Source organism: Paramisgurnus dabryanus, chromosome 6 (genome assembly GCF_030506205.2).
Source record: "Paramisgurnus dabryanus chromosome 6, PD_genome_1.1, whole genome shotgun sequence".
NCBI lineage: Eukaryota > Metazoa > Chordata > Actinopteri > Cypriniformes > Cobitidae > Paramisgurnus > Paramisgurnus dabryanus.
This window is the reverse complement of record NC_133342.1, coordinates 47757658-47781273: the sequence shown is the minus strand read 5'-3', so window position 1 is coordinate 47781273 and position 23616 is coordinate 47757658. Positions and strand designations below refer to the sequence as shown.

The 23616-nt window shown below is 41.0% G+C and overlaps 2 long non-coding RNA genes across 2 annotated transcripts; both read right to left on the bottom strand.

The window, feature by feature from the left end:
- Nucleotides 1–1299: 1299 nt before the first annotated feature.
- Nucleotides 1300–9686, bottom strand: LOC135758094 (uncharacterized). Its single transcript, XR_010536419.2, has 3 exons — nucleotides 9573–9686; nucleotides 8137–8790; nucleotides 1300–1594 (listed from the first exon to the last, which is right to left on the bottom strand). It is a non-coding gene; the product is annotated as an uncharacterized lncRNA (long non-coding RNA).
- An 8712-nt stretch (nucleotides 9687–18398) lies between these two features.
- LOC135758087 (uncharacterized) lies at nucleotides 18399–23339 on the bottom strand. The gene is made up of 3 exons (XR_010536418.2): nucleotides 23191–23339; nucleotides 19701–19772; nucleotides 18399–19615 (listed from the first exon to the last, which is right to left on the bottom strand). It is a non-coding gene; the product is annotated as an uncharacterized lncRNA (long non-coding RNA).
- Nucleotides 23340–23616: the final 277 nt, after the last annotated feature.

Sequence of the window (23616 nt, the reverse complement as noted above, 5' to 3'; positions counted from 1 at the left end):
ATCAAGGACCGCAAGCCGTGGCGGCATGTGTGCCAAAAGAACAGCCTGAACTCAGCCATTTCTGGCCCTGAAAAATTTTTCTATCTGGGAAGTGTCTTACAATTTCTAAATCAATATATTGTTTTATGTGAATGAATAGGCAGGATGATTTTCACATCATTTTAAAGAAAAACTCTAGACTACTAGATTCTGTTTAGAAAAGTCTTATTAAAACATGTTTAGTATGGGTTTTGTTGACTTATATCAGTGACTTAAAAAATTGGCTTTTTTAAAAACCACCCATAAACATTTTCATGTACATACATGTAACTCAAATAATAATATAAAAAATCTGAGTTTGTGCTGAACGCAATGTTATGAGACACTTGCCATTATTATGTTTTAAAGCAACATAAAAAGGACAAAATGTTAGTGTCACAGATTAACTGTGACCTATAACTTATATTTTAAAAGGACTGCTGAAATGCATGCACTGACATTAACAATTTCCATCATTATAAACACACAATCTAGATGCCGGCAAAATAACATCAGATATTATAGATTGTTAGCTGTGTCTACTTTTGTTTATGTGGAGTCATATGCCATTGTAGCCTTTGCTTTGTTTCAATGTTTTGTTACAGGATGTAAAACACAAAGAAAACTCAAACTCTTTTACAAACAACAGTTTATTTCCCCATGTAACAACTGCACATATAGATTTAGAATGCTGTTGTACTTACATTGTGTGTGAATTCTCAGTGGCCAGACCCATGTGGAGCTAAAGCTGCCATTTTAAAGGCTTACATTTGGCCAGTAGGAAGGGTACTACCATTTTTAGTGACATCACAGGGGGGAATTTGAAAAACTAGGATTTCCCATGGTTTTCTGTTTGCAATGTTTGCAATTTACTTTCTGATCAATAGTTTGGCGCATTTGCTACACATTAATACTGTATATTTTGTGTATTTGTGTAGTTATACGATGTTTTATAAAATACCACATGGTATGTTCCAAAAGTGAGAGGAGCCTAACTCTATAAAAGGCCTTTGGTAGCCATTTTGAGGAGGGTTTTTGTTGTATGTGAAAGTACTGTGTTTCTGGGTCTAGACACTGGCATAGTCAAAGTACACATGTACTGTATATGTATCTATAAATATATATATATCATTTTTCTGGTCTTTTTGCAGTAATATTCAATACTCAAAAGATATACAATAGACTACGCCACCCTGGGACTAGACCAGGGAATCAGTTCACTTAAAATATTATAAGGAACCCAGGTACATTCCACTGAATAAAATGAGCAAGAGACGTGGGTAGCAAAATAGAGTTTGTTTATTTGTACAAAAGTTTAAAATGCAGGAATAATAGTCACCCAGCAAATTACTAAAGCTGGAAATCACAATCCACAATAAGGATTCACAATTGTTTCAGAGCTGTAGCCTATTGGCATCAGATAGGCTAAGAGAGGGAGCAAAAGAGGAGAATCACACTAAGTGCACACACGCACACACACACTCACTCCAATACCCGTGATTTTATCAGTGGTGCTCACACAGCATAACACAGCACACGGTGAAGGAAAGCCTCACTGCCGTCGGACACACAGCTCCTGTAATTGTGATACAAAACAAAATCAATCAAAATCAATAGAAAATAATCAATGAAAACTTATTAAATGCAGGGGAGCAAAAGAAGCCCTTCCAACATAAAGAAAAATAAATATATTCTAGCTTAAACAGCTAGATAATAACACAAAAGAAAAAGGAAAAGAAATTTAAAGACAACAATGTCCAAAAGAAAATCTCAGCATTCTAAAGCAGTCCAAAATGAGAAACAGAACAAAGGAAAAATGAAGAAATAAATAATCTGAATGAGCGCGGCCCTCGAACTCGTTGTTTCCCAACGTACGAGGAAAAGATCTTTAAATACAGTCACAGTAGGAGCAGGTTTTAACCAACAACTCCAAAATCGGGCCGCGCTAAATCACCCAGGACAAAAATGATGAAAACACACAGCAAAAATATAAAGAAAAAGAAACGGAAGTAAATCAAGCAGGAACAAAACAGCAGCGTGCTTCTATATGTAGTAGGGGAATGCAGCACGCACAGTCTTATCCCTAACAGATAATAAGATGATTAGTAAACTAGTTATAGTTTATAAACAGCAATCGGAAATATAAACGCACATACCAAATAATGCCGCCGCTTGCCACACCAAAAAGCAGAGCTGACGTCAGTATCCACGGGATAGAAATGAAGTAGATGCCAAACAGCATATATTGGATGTCCCAACTCAAACGGTAAACACACGGGAATGCTGCAGTAAAGATAAACATAACTGACCCCCACACCACATCACCTAAAACCTCTGGCAATACTAAATCTTACGTACCTGGGACTAGGCAGTGTAACGACCCAGACAGCACGTAACGGTTGTTTACAATAGACTACAAATGACACAAAGCACTAGTGTTACTATACCATAATCCGGTATCAGACAAAGACGAATGCTAAAGATGCTTACCTCTTCAGTGTACACAAAGCCCTACCAAATGACACAAGCGGTGTTAGAATGTCCACACGGCTGTGTTTTAACCACAGACCTCTGTTGAATGCCGGTAAACAGGAAGAGCGCAGGCACAGAACAGATGACGCACATCCGGCCCGCACCAAACAGCCATTTATACACACCTCCCTGCGGGACGATAGGCTACCAATAACATGACGTCACTACAGGGAGGATCTAACTAATCTGCCACAATCTACCCCTACTTTTTGTATCGTCGCCCCGACGATAGAATACGGCAACCCCACAATTCCACTTATCAATTCCAAGGCCTGAAAATGACAGAGATCCCACTAGAGACAGACCCACCTAGGGGCACAGCCTCACCAGGCACCTCCACTGACCGTGGCAGGTGATGGACATTGGAGTGCTGGCCTGCTCTGGGTCTCGTTGATCTCCGCAAAGCCATTACCTCAGTGCCTGGTGGGCCTACAGACACAGTAACAGATGCCGGAGCGAGACCCATCTCTCCAGAACGGTGCTGTCCTTGGGCTACTGGTATCCCAGGTACCGTCACTTGGGGGCAAGGGTCCAAGATATCAAAGGGAGCTTGAACAGCTGCAGGGACTAAATCACTAACAGCCGGACTCTGAGCCTGGGGGATTTCAGGGACGAACAGTAGCAAATCGCCCTCGTCTGGCTCATCCTCTAAAGGCAGCGCCCCATCCGCCAAAGGCCTATCCTGAGGGCTCGAAACTGGACGGTCCCCTAAAATCTTGGCCTTCAACAAAGAGCGATGAACATGCCTTACCTTACCCAACTCATCAACCGGTGCAATTGTATATACTGAACCCCCTTCAACAGGTGCCTTCACTACTTTATACACAACTGGGCTCCACAAGTCTTGGATCTTATGGCGACCTCTCATGCCACACTCACGGAGGTAAACCAACTGGCCCTCCTTAAGTGACACACACCGCACATTCTGATCATGATGTATTTTACGTCTCTCCGCTGCCACCCTTAGCCGATCACGTGCCCCTTCAAAGGCCACATGGAGCCTAGTTTGATGTTCCACAACCCACTCATGAACATTACCTACCCCCACCTCCTGAACTCTGCCCAACAAAAAGTCAACTGGGAGCCGTGGTTCTTGCCCAAACATTAGAAAATATGGGGACTCACCAGTGGTCTGATGCGGGGTGGTGTTATAACAGAAAAGTACTTGTGGAAGGCAAGACACCCAGTCCCTCTTCCGAGAAACAGGCAATGTGCGGAGGAGATTATGCAACGTCCTATTGAAGCGCTCGCATTGGCCATTACCAGCCGGATGGTAAGGAGTAGTGCGAGACTTCTCGACCTTGTACAACTGACAGAGCTGCTGGATGAGAGAGGATTCAAAGTTTCGGCCCTGATCGGAATGAATCCGACCAGGGACCCCAAACTTGTAAAACCACTCGGCCACAAGAACCTGGGCCACAGTCTCCGCCCGTTGGTCCCGTGTGGGGACAGCCATGGTGTACTTCGTGAAGACATCAGTCATCACGATGACGTTTTCAACTCCTGAACGAGAGGGTTCAAGCACAGTGAAGTCAATGGCTACGATCTCGTTAGGTCTTGACGCCAACAAATGGCCCATAAAACTACGGGCAGTGGGACCCCCATGCTTAGCGACTTGGCACCTTTCACACTCCTGGCACCATCGTGCCACTTCTGAGGACATTCCAGGCCAATAGCACTGCTGCTGTACCAACTCAGTGGTACGCTCATTCCCCTGGTGCCCATGCTCCTGATGAAGCTGCCTCAAAACCTCAGATTTTAAGGTAGTGGGTAAAATCAATTGAAAACGCTCCTCACCCCCATCAGAGCGGAACACTCGTCGATACAATACACCCTCTCTCTCAATGAACCGATCCCACTGACGAAGCAGGATCAATCCCAGCCTAGACAACCGTTTGCATTCTTCCGCTCTAGGGAACACCTTTCGTTTCCAAAAGGGCAAAATTTCATTAATCACAGGGTCTGCCTGTTGCAAAGAGCTCAATTCTGCAGTGGTATAACTGGGCAGGGCTGTGATCACTGCTTGAGTGGCTTGAACGGCTACCTGCGTACCAGCCCCCTGCTGTACAGCACGAGGAACTGCAGTGCCTGGAAGCAAGTCCCCTAACATGCTAGAGTCGAGTGGGTGCTGCCTCGACAGAGCATCTGCGTTTCTATTACATCTGCCTGATCGATACCTCACCTCAAAATCAAAAGCTGCAAGTTGTGCTGCCCAACGCTGTTCAGTCGCCCCAAGCTTTGCCGATGATAGATGGCTAAGGGGATTGTTGTCGGTGAAGACAACACATTTGTGCCCCAACAAATATTCCCGGAACTTTTCAGCCATGGCCCACTTGAGCGCCAAAAACTCTAATTTCATAGAGCTATAGTTGTTCATATTGCGCTCAGTGGGCCGAAGACTGCGGCTGGCATACGCAATTGGCCGCACGGTTCCACCCTGCTCTTGGGAAAGAACTGCCCCCAGACCACTAAAACTTGCGTCAACCTCCAGAATAAATGGTAAAGTAAAATCTGCGTAGGCAAGCACAGGGGCAGAGGTGAGTTTCCGCTTTAAAGCTTCAAAACTATCCTGACAAATCTCATCCCAGGCACCATTAAAACTCACCTCTCTACGTTTCTTTGTCTTACCACCTGCCAATTCGGCCACCAATTTATGCAGAGGGGCCGCCAACTTGGCAAACCCCTCGACAAAACGGCGGTAATAACTGGCAAAACCCAGGAACGAACGCAACTCAGACAGACTTGTAGGAGTGCGCCACTGAGATACCACCTCGATTTTACTTGGGTCTGTGGACACACCTTGGGACGACACCACATGCCCTAAATACTTTACCTCACGTTGAAAGAATGCACACTTCCCTAACTTGGCTTTTAGTCCTTCAGCCCCTAACCGACCCAAGACCACTTCCAGACGCTCCAGATGTTGAGCCACTGAGGAAGAGAACACCACAATGTCATCTAGGTACAAAAGCAAAGATTGGCATGGTTGGTCACCAAACAACCTCTCCATCAGACGTTGGAAGGTGCTGGGAGCGTTACAAAGACCAAATGGCATCCTATTCCACTCGAATAGGCCAAATGGGGTACAGAAAGCAGTCTTAGGCCGGTCAGCTTCAGTAACAGGCACCTGATTGTACCCGCTGGCTAAATCCATAGTGGAGAACCAGCGGGCACCGGTCAGGGCATCAAGGGACTCCTCAATACGAGGCAAAGGGAAGGCATCCTTCCTAGTTTTAGAATTAAGTTGACGATAGTCAACGCACATTCGTAGACTACCGTCCTTTTTCTTAACCAAAACAATGGGCGACGCATAGGGGCTGCAGCTTTCTCTGATAACCTGTGCCTCAAGAAGTTGATTAATGTGGGACTTTACTACCTCATATTCCGAAGGTGGTATACGCCTGTACCGTTGCCTGACAGGGGTATCGTCCAGAAGCGGAATATCATGGGACAAGAGGTTAGTGCACCCCAGATCACCCTCATGGGCTGAAAACACAAATTTGTATTTGTGAAGCAAGGCCCGGACCCGGCTTTGCTCTTCCCCTGCCAAAACTGACAAATCTATGGCATCAATCTGGTCCTCCACAATAGAGGGGACCAAGGAACTATGGGAGGCTACAGTAGCCGTTAAGGATCGTACTTCAGTAATACCTTCTGGCAAACTAATGACAAAGACACCACTCAATGTGCCTAAAGACGTCCTGGGGTAAAGAATTATTTCAGTGGTACCCACGTTCACAACCGGGATATACACCGTGCCCCGGGTCACTTGAACCAGTGCGGGGGAGGCCAACAAACCAGCAGGTAAGCCTGCATCTGGAGGCTCGAACAGCACGGTACCAGTAGCATAATGTTCTGAGCAGGTTGCCGCTACCAACTTCATCGTACCACCTGGAATGTGACACACCCCCTGCCCCCGCACCCTAACCCCACCAACACGATCAACAGAGGTCTGGACACTAACCTTACTACAATGTTGTAATGCCCTTGTGACGGGACTAGGGGCCTGTGACACTGCCGGTAAATCAAAAAGGGATGTACCGTGTTGCCCAAAGAGTTCCTGGTAGCACCGGCCAAGGACATTCATCCCCAAAACACCCGGGACATGCCCACCGGCGCCACCAGGAGGATCTCGGACAACCAGCACTCCACACTCCGGTACTACCTTACCACAAAGTTCGACATCGAGCTCCATATACCCGATATAAGGAATCGCAAGACCATTCGCCGCGGTAAGTTGCAACCATTGACAAGACCTAAGACGCTCCTGCCCCCATCGTTCAAAATGCTGATGAAAGCAACTCTCGGTGATCGTGGACACCATAGAACGGGTATCCACTAAACATGGCACTTGAACACCACCGATGAGCACGTTAAGATGAGGGCAGGAGGACACCAAACGAGAGACAGAATTTAGACGGTTTACAACATTTGAGCCAAACGACTCCCCATCCGCGCTGTGACTCCGCAGCCCGGTGGGGATTAGTTTTCCGACGGCTGTGAAGATCGAACTTGCCTAGCCCCAGTCGAAGATGTACCTACTGCTGGAGAGCGAGGGAGAACACGTTCTCCATCACACTCCCGGGCAAAATGGCCAGAACGTTGGCACCTCCGGCATACTATATTACTGTAACGTGGGACCGGCTATATGAATTAGGGACCTGCAAGCGAGCGAAACCTTGGGTAAGTTGGTTTAACTGTTCTTGTTGTGCCTTCAACATTTCCCGTAACTCTGCTAGCTCCGATTTGGGAGGGGAGCTCAAACAAACTGCCTGCGACTCGCCCTGTATGGCATACTGAACCCCATAGGCCACTGGTACGGACTGACTTCGCCCTCTCGCACCCCCAGGCATTCCCTCCCGCTCCCAGCGCATTGCCTCGCTACGAACATCTAAGAGGGAAGAGGTAGGGTCACGGCGGACTAACTGTTTAAGTTCCCGACGAAGACCAATATCGAGCACATGCTCGACAAACTGGTCACGCAATAGAGCTTCTGCATTTGGTATGGCATGTGGCGACTGCTGTTTTACCCCCTCCAGGAGGCCCATCAATGCAATAGAGAACTCTAAAAGTGTTTCTCCTTCCTGCTGCCTCCTGGAGAAAAAGGCCTGTTGCAATGCTACATATGATAAAGAACACCCGTACAGTTCCTTTAAGGCCTGAATTATCTTATCTGGATCCCCCCTCTCTGCCTCAGACCGATACCTGATCTCATCCCGAGCTTCTCCCTCTAGATTATCGAAAAGAAAGAATGCTTGATCAGCTCTGGACAAATGGCGAACCCGCATACAGGCCTGGGCCTCCTCTACCCATTCATTAATGGTAATACCGGGTCTACCGCTAAATTTTGGACACTTCCTATCTCGGGGTACAAACACAAATCTCTCAGTAGATGGGGCATTTGCACCAGCAGATTGCGGTGAACCAGAGGGTAAGGTGGTAGAAATAGGAGCTGTACTGGGACCTGGAATAACAATCTGGGTCTGTTCTTGTCTAAGTCTCTCATTATCAGCTCTTAATTGGGCCACAAGATCCCGAAGTTCTTGTAATTCTTCTGCCATAGCTAAATTTTAGTAAAACACTTACCACCAGGCAAGGCGGGGCAGGAAGTAAATTTGGACCTGAAACACAATCAGGAGAGATGGCCAAAGAGACCCTTCAAAGAGAGTCTACGCTGCTGTCTTGTTCCTGTGAAATGATAAGAAAACAAATAATGGCAATACCAGCTGGTAAAGTAATATTCCCCCACGTCTCTGTTCAATTTAGTGGAGCCCTGCCGACTACGCCAAAATGTGGCAAAGTGGTCTTTTTGCAGTAATATTCAATACTCAAAAGATATACAATAGACTACGCCACCCTGGGACTAGACCAGGGAATCAGTTCACTTAAAATATTATAAGGAACCCAGGTACATTCCACTGAATAAAATGAGCAAGAGACGTGGGTAGCAAAATAGAGTTTGTTTATTTGTACAAAAGTTTAAAATGCAGGAATAATAGTCACCCAGCAAATTACTAAAGCTGGAAATCACAATCCACAATAAGGATTCACAATTGTTTCAGAGCTGTAGCCTATTGGCATCAGATAGGCTAAGAGAGGGAGCAAAAGAGGAGAATCACACTAAGTGCACACACGCACACACACACTCACTCCAATACCCGTGATTTTATCAGTGGTGCTCACACAGCATAACACAGCACACGGTGAAGGAAAGCCTCACTGCCGTCGGACACACAGCTCCTGTAATTGTGATACAAAACAAAATCAATCAAAATCAATAGAAAATAATCAATGAAAACTTATTAAATGCAGGGGAGCAAAAGAAGCCCTTCCAACATAAAGAAAAATAAATATATTCTAGCTTAAACAGCTAGATAATAACACAAAAGAAAAAGGAAAAGAAATTTAAAGACAACAGTGTCCAAAAGAAAATCTCAGCATTCTAAAGCAGTCCAAAATGAGAAACAGAACAAAGGAAAAATGAAGAAATAAATAATCTGAATGAGCGCGGCCCTCGAACTCGTTGTTTCCCAACGTACGAGGAAAAGATCTTTAAATACAGTCACAGTAGGAGCAGGTTTTAACCAACAACTCCAAAATCGGGCTGCGCTAAATCACCCAGGACAAAAATGATGAAAACACACAGCAAAAATATAAAGAAAAAGAAACGGAAGTAAATCAAGCAGGAACAAAACAGCAGCGTGCTTCTATATGTAGTAGGGGAATGCAGCACGCACAGTCTTAGCCCTAACAGATAATAAGATGATTAGTAAACTAGTTATAGTTTATAAACAGCAATCGGAAATATAAACGCACATACCAAATAATGCCGCCGCTTGCCACACCAAAAAGCAGAGCTGACGTCAGTATCCACGGGATAGAAATGAAGTAGATGCCAAACAGCATATATTGGATGTCCCAACTCAAACGGTAAACACACGGGAATGCTGCAGTAAAGATAAACATAACTGACCCCCACACCACATCACCTAAAACCTCTGGCAATACTAAATCTTACGTACCTGGGACTAGGCAGTGTAACGAGCCAGACAGCACGTAACGGTTGTTTACAATAGACTACAAATGACACAAAGCACTAGTGTTACTATACCATAATCCGGTATCAGACAAAGACGCACATCCGGCCCGCACCAAACAGCCATTTATACACACCTCCCTGCGGGACGATAGGCTACCAATAACATGACGTCACTACAGGGAGGATCTAACTAATCTGCCACACATAGTTTTGGCAGTTTATGTTTTTCAATTTGCTTGTGAACCACAAGTTTTGCACGAAAATAAACACCTGGATTGGATATACTCTGCTATTGTCATTGACTTTACAACTTCACCGCCAGTACACCCTAACAAGTGGTGTCAGAAGTGGGATCAGTACCGGTCAAGTGAAGTATGGCGAGATTCCATTCCTCCTGATATGCCTCCCAAACTAAGGAGTCACCCTGAGGAAGGCGCATACTGAAAAAGTATGAGATCAGCACTGAGACCTATCGTCTGAGGTTTCATTCCCTAAATACCCCTATGAATGAGTCACCACAAGAACTCTATACTTGCCTTTAGGATTTGTTCTGCAAGTGGGTCCAGTTCAACAAATGCAGGAAAGACAACATTATGGAGGCTATTGTGCTTGAACAGTACCTGCGGGTCTTACATCAGAGGTGAGAACTTGGGTCAAGGAACGGAATCCAACCACTGCTCTGGAGGCTGCTAACCTGGTGGAAGTCTATATCGCAGCAAGGAGGGGTCCAGGAAACTTTCACTATTCTGGCATCCTGCAGGCCACTAAGGGTAAGTCTGAGGGATTGGGGGGTTTCAAACTCTCAAAGCAAATCTAAGATTATAAAATCCACATACGTTAAACCCCCAACACCTGTTCCCCTACCTCAAACCACAGAAAAAAAATGAAGTTGTGTGTTATAATTGTGGTGAACTAGGGCATACTAGGCCACATTTCCCCTTAAAAAAGCCTAAGACAGCTGGTCTCTGTTATGTCCCACAGCTAGTACAGCATACTACCCCTAAGCAGGACTTCAAGCCAGTTGTCACTGTGTTGTTGAATGAAAACCACTTCCAGCTTAGCTGGACACAAGAGGAAACTGTGACTGTTTGTTGTGTTCATGGGAATAGTAATAACTTGCCAACAGCTGAGGTCTACATTGAGGTGCATAATCAGCTGTATCTTATGAAGGTTGGAATAGCTCAGAGTCTGCCATACCCCATTTTGCTAGGCACATATCTACCAGTATTGGTTGATTTGGTGCAGGAGACTGCATGGTGTAGAGCAGTGACAAGAGCTCAGTCTAAGCAGCAAGTACAAAACACACCATCCCAAGACACTGATAAGGCACTGAAATCAATGCCTTTTTATTCTGAGGATATTGTCACACAGCCAAGATCTACAGAGGAGGATAGGCTAAAGCTACGTAGAGAGTGTGTGGAAAGTTTGATGGAGAATGCAGAGCAAGCTGAGTTAGAGGCAGATGAACCTGAATTGAGTGACACAGACATTATCATCCCAAATAATCTAGCTCCGCTCCAGAATGAAGATCCCACCTTAGCTGACTGTTTTAAGCAGTTAACAGAGAAGGAAGGGGTGAATGCTATGTTGGGTGAGGGATTTTTAGTGAGCAATGGACTTTTGTACAGAGAAAGTAAGGAGGACGGCATGCAGTTGGTAGGACCAAAAACACAGAGAAGGGAGATATTAAATCTAGGACACTCCATCCCTTGGGCAGGTCACTTGGGGTTTATGAAAACCTTAATGAGGATTGCCAAGAGGTTTTATTGGCCCAGAATGTACTGCGAGGTTAAGGAGTACTGTAAGACATGCCCTGAGTGCCAGCTTGCTGATGGTCGTACCCCTGCTTATGCCCCACTCATACCATTGCCGGTTGTTGACTCTCCATTCGAAAGGATAGGAGTGGATATTGTTGGCCCACTGGAAAGAAGTCAGGCAGGAAATCAATTCATTTTAGTAATTTGTGACTATGCCACACGGTACCCTGAAGCTTATCCACTTAGAGAGGTCACTACCAAACAGATATCCACAGCACTTTTGAGATTCTTTTCACAAGTAGGAATACCCCGAGAGGTCCTTACAGACAAAGGTTCTAACTTCATGAGCCATACCCTACAACAGGTATATAAACTGTTAGGGATTAAGAGAGTGCGAACCACCCCCTATCACCCTCAGACTGATGAGCTGGTCGAACGTTTTAATCAAACCCTAAAATCCATGCTCAAAAAGTTTGTCTCTGAAACGGGCAAAGACTGGGACAAATGGCTGCCTTTCCTTCTTTTTGCCTTTTGGAAAGTACCTCAGGCCTCAACAGGATTTTCCCCCTTTGAGCTTCTTTATGCCTACCCTGTTAGAGGACCCTTGGATGTACTGAAAGAGAGCTGGGAGGGCGCACATAAGTCCAATAAGCAGAACGTCCTTACTTATATCCTCAAAATGAGGGAGCAGCTCCAAAAGACCACTGCTCAAGCACAAAAGAACTTGCTTCAGTCCTAAACCCAGCAGAAAAAATGGTATGACAAGGCAGCCCGAACACGCAGTTTTCAGCCTGGTGACAAAATCCTCTTGTTGTTGCCAACGTCAGAAAACAAGTTGGTAGCGAAGTGGCAAGGTCCCTATGAAGTGAAGCGGAAAGTGGGTCCCGTGACCTACGAAATTGAAATTCCTTCAAGGAGCCAGCCTCTGCAGGTCTTCCATATCAACATGCTAAAGAAATGGCATACCCATATACCATCAACAGATATGACCGAAGGCACACCAGGCCTAGTAACTGACAATGCTATGTTTGTGAGAGCAGTAGAAGAGGAGGAAGAGGTTGAAGAACAATACATTCCTGGACATCCAGTAAAGAGCAAGTTGAATCTTGATCACTTGCCAGAGAAACAGAAACGACAGCTGGTGCAATGCTTACCTGACCAACTTTTCATGGAGTCACCAGGTAGGACAGAACTGATCTATCATACCATCATCTTAAACGATCCTAAACCCATCCGACAGCCTGTCTATCGTGTGCCTGAAAGACTGCTACCAGTGATGAAAGAGGAGCTAGAGATAATGACGAGTCTGGGGGTAATGGAACCATCCACCAGCGTGTGGAGCAGCCCCACAGTGCTAGTACCCAAGAAGGATGGCACTCTCCGGTTCTGCCTGGACTTCCGAAAACTGAATAGTGTCAGTAAGTTTGACCCTTACCCCATGCCAAGAGTCGATGACCTGGTTGAAAGACTTGGTCGAACAAAATACCTCAGCACTCTCGATCTCTGCAAGGGGTATTGGCAAGTTCCTTTGAAATGTTTGCTGCAGCCTACTTGGACGATATCATCATTTTTAGCCAGAGCTGGGAGGAACACCTAAGACATCTCCAAGAGGTGTTGAAAAGGATAAAGACTGCTGGGTTGACCATTCGCCCAGATAAGTGTGCCCTGGCTAAGGCTGAGACCCAATACCTGAGATATGTACTGGGATATGGGGTGGTCCGACCACAAGTCGGTAAAATCGAAGTTATTAAGAATGCTGAGAGGCCTGTAACCAAAAAGCAGGTTCTGTCCTTCTTAGGACTTGTTGGCTGGTACAGACGGTTTGTACCAAACTTCTCAGCCCGGGCAAATGCCCTGACTAACCTCACCAAAAAGTGCCACCCGAACAAGGTGAATTGGACTATGGACTGTGAAATGGGTTTTCAGGATTTAAAGGACTCGTTATGTAAGGAACCAATGCTTCAAAGTCCTAACTTTGAGCAAATGTTCACTGGGCAGACTGATGCTTCAGAGCATGGCCTGGGAGCTGTATTGTTGCAGGGTGAACAAGGACAATTACGCCCAATTGCCTATATTAGCAGGAAGCTTCTTCCCTGGGAGACAAAGTATTCAACAGTGGAAAAGGAATGCCTTGCAGTTAAATGGGCGTTGGACTCTCTGCGTTACTATATGCTGGGACGTAAGTTTCGGCTGGAGACTGACCATTGTGCACAGGCCTGGTTGGGCAAAATGAGAGACACTAATGCCTGGATAACTAGGTGGTTTCTAGCTATTCAGCCATTTGATTTTGATCTGCTGTACAGGGCTGGAACACAGAACTGCACTGCTGATTTTCTCTCCAGAACACCTCAAGAGGTGTCAGGAGAGGGAGGGAGAAATGTCACAGATTAACTATGACCTATAACTTATATTTTAAAAGGACTGCTGAAATGCATGCACTCACATTAACAATTTCCATCATTATACAGACACAATCTAGATGCCGGCAAAATAACATCAGATATTATAGATTGTTAACTGTGTCTACTTTTGTTTATGTGGAGTCATATGCCATTGTAGCCTTTGCTTTGTTTCAATGTTTTGTTACAGGATGTAAAACACAAAACTCCGCAAACTCTTTTACAAACAACAGTTTATTTCCCCATGCAACAACTGTACATATAGATTTAGAATGCTGTTGTACTTACATTGTGTGTGTATGTGAAAGTACTGTGTTTCTAGGCCTATATATATCATTTTTCTTTCTTTATTGCCCTGCATAGTTTTGTCAGTTTATGTTTTTCAATTTGCTTGGGAACCACAAGTTTTGCACGAAAATAAACACCTGGATTGGATATACTCTGCTATTGTCATTGACTTTACACCTTCACCGCCGCTACACCGTAATAGTAAGAGCATGTCAAAACCTCTGACAGTGTCCCAAAATGGTCGGACCCCAGAGGGTAATAAACTTCCAAGTGTCTGCTTTCAAATGAGATCAAACTTATGCTTTTAGTGCAAAGACTTCATAAACTGTATCTATTTTAGTTTGGCTATGACAGTTTTTTGTGGGGGGTTCAAAAACGGGGATTCAGGTTAACAAGTTAAAAGTAGGGTATCACATTTTGAAAAATGCTAGTGGTGGGCAGAGCGAGGCTTCATTAAACACTGAAACAGTTGAATCAATTGTGCCGTATGTTTTGAGGCTTCGAAACATCAATCCGAAACCGCCTCCACAGTGACACCTAGCGGTCATTTGCATGTCTTTACATGAAGCAGTCTTGGCAAGATTTTAGATGAGCGCTGACAAATTGTATCTCACATGTTGTTTGATTGACACACAAGTGATAGAATGGGAGAGTGGATAGTGTTCTCGACTCTCATGCAAAGATCTTAGGATCGAACCCGGCAAACCCATCATAATAAAATACATTTTTTGTTGTTGTTTTAACATCTGTTTGACAACTAAATGAGCTTTAAGGCTCACAATTGTCGATAGGGTATTCGGGTCTATTTAATAAAAAAAATGGAATAGAGATATACCAAATAAATAACAAGAGCTTCATAAAATATATCAAGCCATAATATGCCACATTGTTTACATATAAAGATCTTTATTCAAATATATAAATTGTTCTTTGTTGATGGACTCAGCCAGCTTCTTTTTTACATAAAATTCTCACACAAGGGACACTTGTTGCTGACATGCAATTTTTTGTAAGTAGCCTAACTGTTACATACAAATGAGGAAAAAAGATTCAACGCAGATTCGACAGGTACGCCACCTTTCGAAACACTTGTGAAATGCACCGCTTCGTTTAGCCATAGTCACGTGACTTTGGTGTTTCGAATCACTTCATCACATGACATACGGGTGTTTCGAATCACATTTCGGAGCAGTGTTTCGAAACATTTACGTTTCGGGATCTCGACACAGGGTCGAAACGTCAGTTTCGCGGCAGCCATCCCTAAAAAATGCTAACAGTAGCCGCCTAGCAATGAAATCACGATCCCACCCTCTAGTCAAATCACCATCCAAAGTCACGCCTCTTTCAAAACACACGAACAAGCACAGCTCAGACATTCACATCTCATGTCTCATTCACCAGTGAGAAAACGTGTTTACATCAGAATTAGTTTAAGCACACTTTCGGTTGTGTAGACGTAGTAACTATATAGTTACGCTAATCTGTAAACGCACAAATTTCATCAATGTTTCATCAAAGTAGAATATCTGAATCCATCTCAATACAAACAACGTCAGTGAGTTCAATACACTAACAACAGTGCCGGTCTTTCCTATACGCAAAGTACGCAATTTGCATAGGGCCCCGCACCACTAGAGGGCCCCCTTGATCTCAGAATTATTTAAAACCATTATATCAAAGAAAAATTATTATTATGTTTCATGAAAACAAGACGCTATAATTTAAATAATTTGCAAACTTCCAAATTTGTGCGGGTTTTTAAAAATACTTAATGATTTCTTAAATCACTGATATGTACTCGGACAACATGCAGGCAGTTTCTCAATCCGAAGGCTGCAGCCTTCAGAGGTCACATTTGTAGGCTGCATATGCGTCATAAAAACGTATTTTAGAATATTAACAATTATAATGTTGACTATTATACTTAGTTAATGGTTAATTGTTATATTATGCTTATGACTTGCAAATGAAATGCTTATTTAACTTAAATAAATCAGGCTTGATGACGTATGCAGCGCGCATATGCGACATGATCCGGAGGTTGCAGCCTTCAAATTTAGAAACGGCCGCGTGCATGACGCAGAAGAGTGATTTGGTAACGATGCGCATATTATATGCCCACCATTGATTTAAAACAAAGACAAAGCTATCCGTCTGGAGCAGAATAAAGGGAAAAAAACGTGAAGCAAGGGAACAAGATAAAGGATTTGCGCGAGCAGATTAAGTCAATGTAAAGACACGCGTCCTAGCATGGGGCGATTCAAATGACGCGAATTGGGTGACGCAATTGCCGCGAAAACACGCGCTTTTTCCTTTGAACTTCAAGAACGCGCTCTCGTGCAGGATAATTTGACGAGAGAGAGAGAGAGAGAGAGAGAGAGAGAGAGAGAGAGAGAGAGAGAGAGAGAGAGAGAGAGAGAGAGAGAGAGAGAGGTAAGAATGGTGCCCACGTCGAGAAAACTTAATAGAAGACTTGAAATTTGTAAAGGATTAAAGTATATGTCACTCGTTTAATTACAGTATGTTAACTGGATAACACTGGATATAACTCATTGTATAGATAATAAAATAATGTATTTTGATTACACAAATCAAACCTAACTATATGATTGTAGCTGCTGACCAGCATAGGGAATCTCTATGGCTAATTTCTAAGACATGTTGCTGATACAGTACTGTGTGTTGTACCTTATCTTGTTAATTGAGTCTTTTTGGGCATCTTATGCCTAGAATTATTCAAGGAGATTGATTCTTTTAACTTCCTTTAAAGTTTGATCAGTTGTGCATAATGACATGTGCAACAAATGGATATAGGGTGTCAAACTCATAGATTTGCAATATTTAAAATCAGACACTATTTTTAAAATATTTGGGGTCAACCTCTGTGACAGCTTTAAAGGGACACTTCACCCATTTGCATTAAGCTTTGTATAGTTAGAACTCCAGTCATGTTTTTGAATGGTCATGCATCATTTCCTCAGTTGCCGCTGAGACTGGAGAAATACAGATTTCAGTGTTGCACATCCTTATTTCAATGATGTAAAAATCATCATTTTGCATCACTGAAAGAAGGAAGTGCAATGTCTTTGTTGAGGGAATGAGACTACAAACACCCCTTTTCTCTGTAAAATAGGCACCAAATTCTAAATGTATGTTACATTTCGACTACAAATATAACATTTTCAATAAAGATTAATGTTTCTACGGGTGAAATGCTCTTTTAAAGCTGAAACTTATCAAATCCTATCAGAGGTCCAGAATGTCATTGAAACACACCAGTGGCTTTGCTGTCATCAGTATTAAACATGTTACCCCTCGAAGTACCACTCCCCACAGAGCCCCCCCCCACATAACAAATCCCAATTTAACCCCTGTGTATTAACAGTATGTATTTATATGTAATTTAATTTGATTCATTACATTCATTTAGATCAGGTTAATTTTTTAGTGCTTCTCACAACACATTTTAAATCAAAACAACTTATCAGCAAATACATGTTTCATGTTATAATCAGCAAGTTTATCAGTCAGGGTTTCAAAGTAATGTGCATATGGGAATATTATACAGCTATAAGATAATACACTATGTGGTTAGTTAACAACTAACTAACAGCAACATTGACTGGGTTTTACCCAGATAGCACAGGTACGTCTGTGAGATGTCTGGTAAAGATCTGGAGATCTGGAATACATCTGGTGTGTAAAAACATCTTATAAACCCAGGTGAAAAAAAAGTGCACTAAAATACACTTTATTTAAGTACACTTAGTACACTTTTCCACAATATACTAAAAGTGCTCTATTTTCGCACACTAATTTTGAACTTAGTATACTAAAAAGTAGTATTTAGTACTTCTTAAGATGAACTTAATACCATCTTAGTGTACTCAACTGTGCTATTTTGAGACACCATGAAGTTGAACTAAAATGTATTTTTAACATACTAGGTCTGTATTTAAAAAAAATATATTTAATTATAACTTGAAGTACACTTGAACCCACCTTTAAGCATTTTTAAATATACTTTAAAGTATACTAATGGTAAGTTAAAATAATATTCCAAATGTATTCCCAGGTGAAAAAAGTTCACTAAAATACACTATTTAAGTACACTTTCCACAATATACTAAAAGTGCTTTATTTTCGCACACTAATTTTGAACTTAGTATACTAAAAAGTAGTATTTAATGCTTCTTAAGATGAACTTAATACCATCTTAGTGTACTCAACTGTGCTATTTTGAGACACCATGAAGTTGAACTAAAATGTATTTTTAACATACTATGTCTGTATTCAAAAAAATATATTTCATTATAACTAAAAGTACACTTGAACCCACTTTTAAGCATTTTTAAATATACTTTAAAGTATACTAATGGTATGTTAAAATAATATTCCAAATGTATTCCCAGGTGAAACAAGTTCACTAAAATACACTATTTAAGTACACTTTCCACATTATACTAAAAGTGCTCTATTTTCACACACTAATTTTGAACTTAGTATACTAAAAAGTAGTATTAAGTACTTTTTAAGATGAACTTAAAACCATCTTAGTGTACTCAACTGTGCTTTTTTGAGACACCATGAAGTTGAACTAAAATGTAATTTTAACATACTAGGTCTGTATTTAAAAAATATCTTTAATTACAACTTGAACCCACCTTTAAACATTTACGAATCTACTTTAAAATATACTAGTAGTATGTTAAAATAATATACCAAATGTATTCCCAAGTGAAAAAGTTCACTAAAATACACTTTAAGTTCACAACCTTAAGGTACCAAAAGCTCTTTATTTTCGTGCAGTAAATTGTGCTTAATATACTAAAAAGTAGTATTTAGTACTTGTTAAGACAAACTTAAGACAATCTAAGTGTACTCAACTGTGCTATTTTCTAAAATTGTATTCAGTTACAACTTGAAGCACATTTGAACCCACCTTTTAAACATTTATAAATGTAATTTAATAATTTCAGATATAATAATATTACATAAATAATATAGCATACAAAATGAAATAATAATATATTGCCCACACATTTGTATACATAAAATAAATCATTTCTAATGTACTGTATGTGACATTTGAATTACAGTCAAGTTTACTATTAGAATGTTATGTACTATTTTACCTGCATGTTTGCCACCAAAACATGTTTTAACTCATTCTAAAATGATACCTATTCTGTATTCATACATACGAACCGGTTTCTTCCATCATTAACAACTAATTAAATGTTAAAGAAACAACTAAGTATGTATTCACTGCTATTGAAATGATTTTACAATATAAAACAAAGATCAGTGAAATGCAATGAGCTACTTTTATCAAATTGTGGAACATTAATACATCAATATGAAAAGTACACTATGAATATGCAACCATTGAATAATTATATAATCATAATGATGTAATTCTCTAAACAAAAAGTTACTGGACAAATGCAGAAGTGCATTTGAACTTACTCGAGATAAACCTACAAATGGCTGAACCAAAACACAGAGCAGTTTAAATGTCACGTTTAAGTGGAGGGTCACTTCTTCTTGCCATTCAGACACTGAAGACTTAATCACAAGGTCTGTGAAAAGGAAACAGAATATATACAAAATTAACCAATAATTAATGAACATATGCATTAGAATTTTGTTAACTTCTCAGTTTACCTTTTAAAGCTTTGACTGTGTCCTCATCAAGCTTGACATGAGTGTCCGTTTGATCCGTCGCTACATGGCACTCTACAAGTTACATTGAACATAGGGTTATAGGAGGCTTAACTCACTGACACTGATATAATGCAACCTGTGTGTATTACAGGATATTCTTTACTTTGATAATTGTGTTTTATTTTAACCAAGGGCATTTTCCATTGACATGTCTATTGTGGTCTTGCTTACAAGAAAAGTTCACCTCTGTTTAAGGAGATTTAAGGAAATCAGAAGTCATGCCAATGGACTCTATGCACGCTTAACTTCCACATTTGACTCAAGGCTGCTCTTAAGTTTCTGATGCGGGAGATTTAAAGCAGAGTGACAGCAGAATCGCTAAAATTACTTGTTTGCTGGATTTACCCAAATTTACAACCTATGATGTGTGAAGAATTGTCCAGATGTGCAAACTGAGAAAGGTTGCAAGTTTTATGTGTTGTTTTATCTCTGTAATCATTAAGATATATTCAGCTAGCCTGTACTAGCAGTGCTTACATTGTGCTGTTTTTTACAATTCGTCCAGCAGGCTAATCACGTTAGTAATATATTATTGTCTTTGTAATGTTGTCTAAAAGTGTCCGGTCCAACATCCAATAGGAAAATTCAACTGCAGTACAGGGCTCAAAATTAACTTTTTTTTTGTAGCACTGGTGCTCACAACTTTAAAGAGTTAGGAGAACCAGCAAAAATTTAGGCGCATCCATCCAAAAATTAAAAAGCACCACAACTACAATGTATATGTTAATAGATTTATTTTATTAAAATAAAATGCAACCACCAGGCTTTACATATCCTATGGCCAGCTTTTAAAATTTGGTCTTTTATTTTTTTTACTGCATAGATTCCTAAATTAATACCCAACTGCTTTTGAAATAGTATAATAATTTACCTAGGGCTGCACGATTAATCGTATTTTTATCATGATAACGATATGTGCGCCCCACGATTAGTTAAAGACAATCGTCGCGATTAATGTGTAAAGACCATACACAATGCAGACGGTCTAAAATCAAGCAATGTGTTTGCTTAATATGGGCGAAGTCAGAGTATACGGAGTGGATATTTGCAAGCGCAGGCTGTGTTATAAGTTGGCATCACGAGATTTACAGTCATTCATCTTGAACGAACATAATGGCAGAGCAACAAGAAGAAAGTGCAGAAATACGTACGTTTGTTCCAGAAAAGGGTCGTATAGTCCATTGTTTGGATATTTCGGATTTGAGGAAAGTGATGTTGATTAGATAAGTTACGAGTCTTGTGAAACTCTGCTTTTGTTTCATCCAAACGTGAAATATCAAGATTTTTCAAAGCTGAAGACACAAGCCGCAACCATAAAAAACCCCAGCCATCGCACGAGTCCGCTACGCACACACATACATTCACAATGCACCTGTTGCAAACGTGTTTAGTGTCTCCGACCGCAGCACCGGGAGAAAATATAAATGGAGGACTGGATTAAAACCTTAAATACTGCGCAGTGCGCACAATCTATGCACACAGCATCTAAGACACAAACGTCTTCCTGTAGTCATGTAAGAATGCTGTGTAATTTTTTCTTGTTTGTTTATTTAGTTTAGTTTTGTATAGCCTAGCCCTTTTCATTATTTTTCTGCACTCCGTCGCGACTGCGAGCAGCAGAGCAGCCTGCCTCCGCTTTTTAAAAATAGTTGTGTTGATAATAAACATTTTAACAAACGTTGTTATATGCTGAAAAAATATATATTTTATACAAATGTTATTTTAAGCAAGTGAAGTGTTAATTTGAGAGGCTCAATTGATCAAACATGCCGATAACTTGCAGTCGGCCGCTAACTGCTTGGTTATCATCAAAAACCTTAATTTAACAAACACAAAATGCTCTAAAATGTAAGAAATAAATGATATTTAATTATTTTGACAGTTAAAACAAAACTAAACTGCTTTAATTGCTGTAAGAGTATCAGCTTCAATTGAATCTGTGTAAGTGTGTGAGTTATTTTTGCTATTTCTGCTGATTTCTTTTGCAAAATCTTTGCAGAATTTTGCAGAATGATTTTAAATGTTTTAAAAAGAGAATGGTAGCTGTGAATATTACAAAACAATAAAATATTTTATAATATATAAAATATATATAGCCTAATATTATATACATGGCTGTAAAGTGTAATAAAAATACTGAAGTGAATAGAAGTTCTTCACTTAGAGAATGATCGTGATGTCTAATCGTGATCAAAAGTTTGAGCAAAACAATCGTGATCATCATTTTTCCTGGAATCGTGCAGCCCTAAATTTACCAATTACAGATTACAGGTAAAATGATTAAGATTACAATAGAAAATCTAGCAAACACGTAAAACACTGATTAATTGGGACATTTACAAAAGTGACCTTAATATAGAAGGCTTAATATAGAAGGCTAATATTGGTATTGATAACTGCATTACCAGGATGCTATTACTACTAAATATGTTTTAAAAAATATATTTTTTTATAAAAACATACCATCAACATTGTCGTGTACCACATCAACATGGACCACAAGGATGTTTGTCAGATGTCCATTCACCAGCGCATGCGCACATACACTATCAAACACTCTTTGATAGACAGGTCGGTGTCTCCATCAATAATGAACACATTTGTCATGACACTATTTGTGTTTTTGGCACTTTCGCCATGTTTAAGCAAGGTCTGGCGCTTAAAATGTTTTGATTCCGCCACCAACGCCGTTTTACAGGATTTACAGTAAACACATTAAGTTACATCGAGCCATTTTCATAGCGGAAATCTCGAAATCTTTAAGCCACTCTCTCTGAAAGGTTTAACGTCAAGTCTTATTTTCCGGTGGTGGAGTCGCATTTGAATCCGGATCGTCTGATTAATTACAGTAGTAACATTGGCTGTAGTCGGTTTGTTCTCGTCATGCTCGCGGTGCATCTCATTTTCGCGCTTCACGTACCAACGTAGCACGGCAACAAGGAATGACTGACGCTCATATTAGCCAATCTGCGGTCTTCATTAAACGTAAGAACTTAATGGTGAAATTTGATTGGTTATGTAACGTTGGAGAGAACACTGAACCTGGGACAGCAGCACGCAGCATCACAATCTAAATCAAGTCGCACCACAACAAAATGGGCAGTCGCAGAAATGCTCCCAAATATATTTTAAGATCGCACAGATTAAATTTCGGTCGCATATGCGACCAAAATATTCGCAATTTCGAGCCCTGCCAGTAGCCACCGTTCAACCTGAAGAGGGCAGCACTCAGACGTTTTTACAACATATATTGTAGTATTGAAACACTTTATATCCAAATGTCAAAAAACTTACACTAATAAAGCATCATTCTTACAGATCATTAACTAAAAAAGTTGGTTTAGGGTTTAGTTACTCTTTAAACATTAGCATTAGAAAAACGTAAAAGTTATCTAAATGTTATACAAATACTGTAGAACTAAAAACTTACCACCAAGAATAAGTATTTTTACGGGCTGTATCTTCATCTGTTCATCTCTACTTCGACTTATTAGATATTCTCGGCTCTGATTGGTCAATTTAAATGCCGCTGTGCTAAAAAAAGACAGGCTGTTATGATTTCTGAAATACAACAAGAGAAATGAAATGCCTAACTTTACTCACAAAAAAAATGTAACGTTACGTTCCAAAAGCCACACAACATACACGCTTTAAGAAGCTGGGTTAAAATTAAGACATACTGTAATACTAAAAGTTCTACTTATTTAATAGTTCACTAAAAATAAAAAGCAAAAATCTGTCATCACTTAACTTACCCTTATGTTCTCTCATTCATCTTCAAACAAAAACCGATGTACTTTAATGAAATCCAAGAAACGTATATTTCCCCTCGATGTCAGATCCACTTGATAACCTA